Source organism: Microcebus murinus, chromosome 2 (genome assembly GCF_040939455.1).
Source record: "Microcebus murinus isolate Inina chromosome 2, M.murinus_Inina_mat1.0, whole genome shotgun sequence".
Lineage (NCBI taxonomy): Eukaryota > Metazoa > Chordata > Mammalia > Primates > Cheirogaleidae > Microcebus > Microcebus murinus.
In genome coordinates, this window is record NC_134105.1 from 123,279,992 (window position 1) to 123,287,158 (window position 7,167).

Below are 7,167 nucleotides of genomic sequence, written 5' to 3' on the forward strand. Positions count from 1 at the left end.
GGCGTCAGATATGCCGACAGGCCGCCTGCAGCGGAAGGCAGACGGTGCTTCCGTGGATGTGTGGGCACCACTGAGGGCGGGGCACAGTGGAAAGGGCACTCCGCCCATCGCAGGGAGGTCAGGCAATGACCCCCGGGAGGCGCCTTGCAGCCGCGATGTGAGGACGCAGCCGCCAGGCGGCCGGGCGGCCCGCGGGGTGCAGAGGCGACGGCGGGAGCCCGGAGCCCTCTGCCGCGGCCTGACCAGGACAGCCGGCGCACCCCGCTCGGGAGAGCCTTACCAAGGACAAACGCTGAGCCGCTCATGTAGCACTGGGCACTCTGAAAAGACACTAGGACATTGGTTTTGTAAAGAAATACACGGGGAGCACTTTGTATTTCTAGTTGTAATCAAAGTGTCTACATAATTGTCTTATTTCTGCAAATGCCAGTTTGTGGCCAACACTTCTTTCATGATGCTTTCCCTGAGATCAGAAACGTCTTCGGCGGCCCCAGCCGCGTGGGCCGGTCTAGGGCAGTCATTGGCTTCTCTTGGCTGCTGTTGATGGACAAGGCCGCTGCCAGGAGACGAGGTCAGAGAGAATGAAAAGTAGACTAGGGTGCAATTACACTATCTAGGTGACGGGTACACTAAAAGCCTAGACTTCTCCACCATACGATTCATCCACGTAACAAACAATCATTTGTACCCCATAAAGCTATTAAAATAATTTTAAAAAAATAAAGAAAAGAAAAGTAGACTAGGGGAAAGACAGGAAGATGGGCCAAGAGAATGAGAGTCGAGCTTCATTTGAGAGCTGGGGACAAGTTTTACCAGTTGCCTCACTGGTCACCCCACTGACCCCCGGCCACCCACCCAAATCTACCTCACGTGGACCTCACTGACGACAGTCCCCTCGAGGGGCCCAGCTCCCAGTCAGCCTCGGGGTGCTCGGGTCGGGGCAAGGAGTGCTGGGGCCGCGGGGCTCTCCCAACCAGCAGCAGGGCACCTCCAGCCTAAGATTTACAAAGGCCTTTGGAAATGTCTTGGGCCTGAAAAACAAAACAAAAGGAATTGGCTCCAAATATGAAAAGGAAGTTTAAAATGGAAATTAAGTATTTAATTGAATGTCTATAAGATGTAACATTATGTTAACATCATTAATTGTTCTATTTAGTATTCATCCCCCCAAAAAATATAATTTAAGATTTTATGATCCCATGAGAATTACTGAGTAGAGATGTCCTTGCCAAAAATCATCCATCATAAATGATTTTAAAACCAAAATTAGAAAATAATTTCAAATTTTATAGCAACGAAAGGTATACATTTCCCAGGGAATATAGAGGCATTTTACAGCATGCCATATGTTTGGTATATTTGATAAGATCTTGGATAAATCCTCAAAGGTAAGAGAGCCTGAAGCCTACGAAATTCGTAGAAGAGCCCTGGCTATCTTCCAGGCTCTTTTTTGATCATTTTCTGGGGCTTCTTAAGCCAGCATCCTTCACCAAGACAACAAAAGCCATCTTGAACCGCTTTTGAGTGATTCAAAATATTCCCCAGTAATAAATAGTGCTCACTTGAAACTGTGTTTGATTACACTGCAGTGCAAGCTCGGATTCTTGGAATGTTTTCTGGGATTCACAATAAGTACAAAATGCCTTTCCAAGCATTGCCTTTCCAAGGCATTGCTGTTCTGAGGGCGGGACTTACTTGCAAAGTAACGCGATAAATGTCTATCACCGTGCTTCCCCTATAGTTAGTGCTTACGAAACATTTCTTTATTTGGACTCCTTCTGTGAGTCCACAGTACTTTGTAGCTGCCCACTTTCAACGCAGCACGTGTCACACTGCATTTCAGTCTTCTTTTTCTTTTTTCACGATTGTCTTCTCTACTTAACTGTGAATTCCAAAAGGGCATGAACCATATTTTATTTATCTTTGTAAATCCTGGACCTAACACAGTACATACTAAGTGTTAAAAAGTATTTGTGGAGTGAACGAGAGGACAAAAAAATAAGCTAGATATTTAGGTAGACAGAGAGATGAGAAATCTAAAAGATTAGAGCAAGGTTTTCCACTAATAGGTCAGTTCATGCTGATTCCAGTTCTAATAATAATTTTATTAATAGCTTCCAGTTTGGGGATGGCTACTGTGTACCTTTGCATGCTAAATGTTTTCAGTATTATCTCCTTTAACCCTCACATGTCTATGAAGAAGGTGGCAGTAAGACGAGACAGAGATTCAGAGGGGCTAAGTAAGGGGCCTGAGGTCACGCAGCTAAGAAGTGGTGAAGATGGCATTTCAGTCCAGTACTACTGACCTCCTCCCCGCAACAGGGTCATCCTGCTCCATTCTACACTATTGCCTTGCGTCTGTGCTGGACCGGAGACCGCGTGGACATAACGTGGGTCAGAGTTTCCACCCAGAACTAACATACCCCGAACAGCTCCTGAGACCAACCTGTCCTGGTATTTTCCAGGCCTGGACCTGGACGCACTTCAGTGGGAGCAACTTCCCACAAACCCTGCAGCGAGCAGAGACGAGAACGAAAGCCAGGCAGAAACAAGAGTCAGTGCCCACCACGACCCTCTGAGCCCTCCCTGGGGGCCTCGTGCTACAGTGGGAGGGCGATGGCTGCAGAGCCAGAATCTGGGCTTCTGGCCCTTCCACTAAGTAGCTGTGTGACCTCAGCCAAGTCTCCGAGCTTCCCTGGACTGTCACTGTGGGCCTTTTGCAGTGCTAATATCCTCTCCGTCTACCCGTCCGATCTCATCTCCACTTTTTTTTGCAGCCCAGGAGATGTGCCTTTTCTAAGCCTGGTGATCATTTCATGTCTTGTGGCAGAGGATGAATTACCCCAGAACTGCGGCCTGAACCAGGGTAACTGCTAAAGCGGCTGTTGCTCTTGCAAGCGTCTGAAAGCCCAGCTAGCCACTTGCCTCAGTTAATAGCAAGCAGGTTAGGTTCCTTCCTAGGTTAATTATACATTGTGCAGAAAGCATTTCCTTTCTTCAGTTCTAAATTTGCTCCCTTTTAATTTTGTCAAGTGCTTCTTCTTTCTCCAATTAGGGGAAAGGGCGAGAAGGAGGCTGCAATTGGCTTGCTGCTCCCATTCATTACATTCCCACCTTGGGGGTGCTCACCTCTCCTCCCCGCCTTTCGGATGAAACAGCTCATCTTCCCTCGTGCAGAAGTCACCCCTCCCCCCAGATCCATCTGCTTTGCCCTTCTAGGGACCTTTCCTGTTTTGCTGTGTCCTGTCCAAACTGAGGTGAGCCACAAAGTGGATGAGGTAGTCAAGGTGAGGAGACAGCACGGTTCACCAGGTAGAATAACAAGCCCTTCCCAATTGTGCTCCAGTTCTTAATGCAGACTGCCACCGTGCTGTGCTCACCTCTGGAGCTGTCCCTTCTCTTTAGAAGTGAAGTCCAAGATCATATCCAAGGTAACTAGTGCATCCTTCTTCCCCAAAAAGTGCTGGTAATTTAAGACTCAAACATAGTATTTTAAATCTGCCTCTTGAGTGACACCTAGGACCTTAGTTTTTTGTCAATACATGGTGTCATTTTCCCAAGAAAGAGGGAGGGCAGTTTCTTCCTTCAGGTGAGACAGCTTTCAGGCCCAGGGGACCGGGCCCAGGAAGCACTGATGAGCCTGGCGCAGAACCTATGCTTTGATTGGAAGTGGCACCACGGCCATCTAGCAGAAAGCCCCACGATAGGGATACCAAGCCCCGAAGGTTAGTGGCCCATCGCAAGTCTCACGTTCTCCATGTGATCTTCCCACAAACTTTCCTTGAGCTCTTGCCATAAGCAGACGCTGTGGCAGGCATTGAAAATACAAGGACAAATGAAGCAGATCTAATCCTAACAGCTAACAGCTTCTGAGAACTTGCCAGGCGTTCTATCAATCACTTGGTAAGTTATCTCACATCGTCCTCTCCTCAGCTCTATGAGGAGAACGCTGTGATTATCATCCTTGTTTTTCATGCCCGGAAACTGAGGCTTAGAGAGGGTCTGAGCTTTGTCTGCGGAGTCTGGAGTCAAACCCAGAACGGCAAGCGCAGAGCGGGGCTCCGTCTCGCCCGCCTCCCTGGGCCGGCCTGGCCACCGCCCGCAAGCGTCCTCTCAAGCCAAGCTGGGGAGCTTCCCTGTGGCCACGGGGTACTGATTACTTCTTCGAGCACTTGTCATTCTGCCCTGTCCTGGCCCCTCAGTGGCTTTTTGGCTGTGCCTAAATTCCACGCGAGCACGCCGGTCCTGGGCTATGACCACACAGCATTTCCAGGCTCCATAACTGTCACAAACAGGTTGAGACTTGAGACTATGGATTCAAAAGCCCCACCTGAGCCCACCCACAAATCAGATGCCAGCAGGGGCAGAGTGCCTGGGACATTCGTAACAGAGGACGTTCCTGTCCCATTCTGGAACATTCCAGCCCGCTCCCTGGAAGGCGGGCGGTCCCTGTGGGCTGCGTGAGGCACCGAGGGGAGCAGGTTCCTGGCGCGCTGGGCATGGCTGACGAGCAGCCAGCACTGAGCACCGCGCTGTGCCGAGCCTCTCACGTCATTATCTCACTTAGCACCAAAACCCTCTGAAGTGGGTGCTATCACCGCCCTCACTAGAGGAGACGGAAACACAGAAAAGTTAGGCAACTTGCCCAGGGCTGCACAGCCCGATAGGACTCAAACCTGGGCTGTCTGATTCCAGCAGCGGAAACGTCTCAAGGATCCCTAAAGAAACTCACAGTCCTATGGCGGCCAGTGGTCACCACGACGTGTCCCAGCTCTCTTACACAGAGCCAGCACTTGGATTTTCTCTCCTCGTGCCCCGCCATGTGCCTGGAATCCAGGAGCAGACAGAGCGGCTGCTGCCCTGCCCCAGTGGCCCTGCCTGCCTCACGCTCTGGCTGTTATTACCAACTCCTCCTGATCTACTGGGAGTTGAAATTTCCATTAATTAAGAATATAAATAAATAAATGGGTAGGAAAGAAAGCGAGATGGTGGCATGGTGCCCGGAAGGCTCTGCCGAAAGCAGCCAGTTCACGCTTCAGTGGCGTCTTTGCTCCCTCTCCAAACCTGCTAGCACAGCCTTTCTTTCTGAGACACAGGCAGGGAGCTCCAGTTCGGAGCGAATGCTTTGGTTGCAGCCTTCAGCACTCCTGGGCATCTCTGGTTGGCCTCTCTTGGGCTTTAAAGGGCCCATCTGCCCCATACCTAGGTATTTCACCAAACCTACTCACCCTCCTTCCCACAGAGCCTTCAAAAGAACAAATAATTTCTGCAGACCCAGTGCCTCCAACAAGAGCCCTCGTGCAGTCACAAAGCTGTGTCGTGGGACAGTGACTCAGCTGGCTGTCAATAATTTTGAGTCAAGTTTTCCTCTCAGCTAGATCTTTATGTTCCTCAGGTCAAAGCTCTCCTCTGCAACTTGTGTTGAAAAGGCATTGCTGGAAGCGAGGCGGCTGCTGTAGATGACAAATGGTGGAAGGGGAAGCGGAGAAGGCAGAGCAGTAGTGAGAAGCCCATTCCACCCGCAAGCATGCATGCTTTGCCTACTGCACTGGGCACTGGCCGGGTATAAAAGTGGTGAGAACCCACCCTCTGCAGAAGACATGACAGCAGGTAGCATTTAATAAGGACAAAACTCATGTCATAGACTTTGTACAGTGGAGTTCAGGGACGGGGGGGCAGTGGAAACCCCAGAATGTCTATATGGTAGGGGCATGGAGGCTGGATGACTTGTTTCAACTTGGACAACTGGGCTGGATGATGTGTTTTGAAACATACACCGAACAGCCTGGGCAGAACAAGCACACTGCTTCCCTTTCCTGCGGCTGAGACGGAAAGAGTGCGGGTGAGGGCGCTGTGGACGCCTCCCAACAACCTGGGTGTCACTGCTCTCGCTGAGAGTTTGACAATCCTAGAAGCTGAGATTTGTGCTGGGACAAAAAAGTAGACGGTCCTTTCTGCTTCTTCCCGAAGAGACAAGGGCAGCATGCACAATGGATGCGCACAGCCGGAATCAGCAGAGAATTACTTTAGAAGCAGAGACAGAAAACTCAGCACATACATTCTTGGGAAAGACTTTTGGTCTGACTCCTGACTTCAATTTCCATGGAAGAGGGTATTTACAGAAATTATGGCTCCCAAAGCTGAATTTCTAGTCAAAGACTAAGAGATGATTTGACACTAAGATAAGATATGAATATATAGTTTTTCTCAACATGGATAATGCAGCTCTTGAAGCTTAGGAGCACTCCTTACCTCAGCACAACTTCTGACTAGGAAGATTGTTTTAAAAATTAGGAAAGGAAGGTGTTAGGGACAGGGGAAGGCATGAGGATGGAGGGAGGAAAGAAGAGAAAGAAGGAGAACCAAGAACACCCGGGATTGCAAGAGGTCTCTGAATAATATGAAAGACAATCTGTTTTCCACAACCATGTAGTATATTTAAAATGCACATAGCAGCGTGTTTTATTCACATAGATTTTGTCATTACACACACAGGGACAATGGGATACAGGGAGCTCAGCCGTATTCTGCATTCCCCCTCCTACACTGTGTTTAATTTCTCTGTTTCTTTCCTAAAAGGTAAGGATAAGATTCCCTGCAGTCTTCCCGATTCACAGGGTAGCCTCATTGAAATCTCTCTACAGTACTGTTATTACAAATATTGTTGCCCTATTTGAGGTTCTTTGAGGTTAGGGTTAAACTTAAGAGTCATTAACTTAGCAGTTTGGGGACTGGGGTGGGAATAAGGCCAGAGACACATTTTCAGACCTGAGAAACAGCTAACCCAGCATTTCTAGCTTTCTTCCAAATTAAAGTGCAAATCCTGTCTTGTTTCTTTCTTTCTCCCTCTCAGGCCCTGCCTTGTCTCCTCAAAGATTCCAAAGAATAAGCCACCCTTCTTGATTGTTTAAATGAGAAAAGAGCTGCTGTTCTTAGCTAGGGAGATTCCCTTGTGTTGCTCTAACAACCTGCCTGTCTTTTCCCCTGGGCGCAAGTCTCTGTCTCCAAGGTGGTGGTGGTTTTCAGCCCAGATGCATGTTAGAGTCACGTGGGAGTGCTCTTTTTAAGAAATACCAACACCTGGGCCCTCCCCCCAGTGATTCTGACTTAATTGCTCTGGAGAGTGTATCTAATATTCAGCCAGATTGACAACAACCACTCTAATGT

The 7,167-nt window shown here is 49.0% G+C and overlaps 1 long non-coding RNA gene across 1 annotated transcript; it reads right to left on the reverse strand.

Annotated features, from left to right (window-relative positions):
* Positions 1-379: 379 nt before the first annotated feature.
* On the reverse strand, positions 380-4,879 carry LOC142861103 (uncharacterized). Its single transcript, XR_012912478.1, has 3 exons — positions 4,733-4,879; positions 866-1,031; positions 380-556 (listed from the first exon to the last, which is right to left on the reverse strand). It is a non-coding gene; the product is annotated as an uncharacterized LOC142861103 (long non-coding RNA).
* Between the last annotated feature and the right edge of the window lie 2,288 nt (positions 4,880-7,167).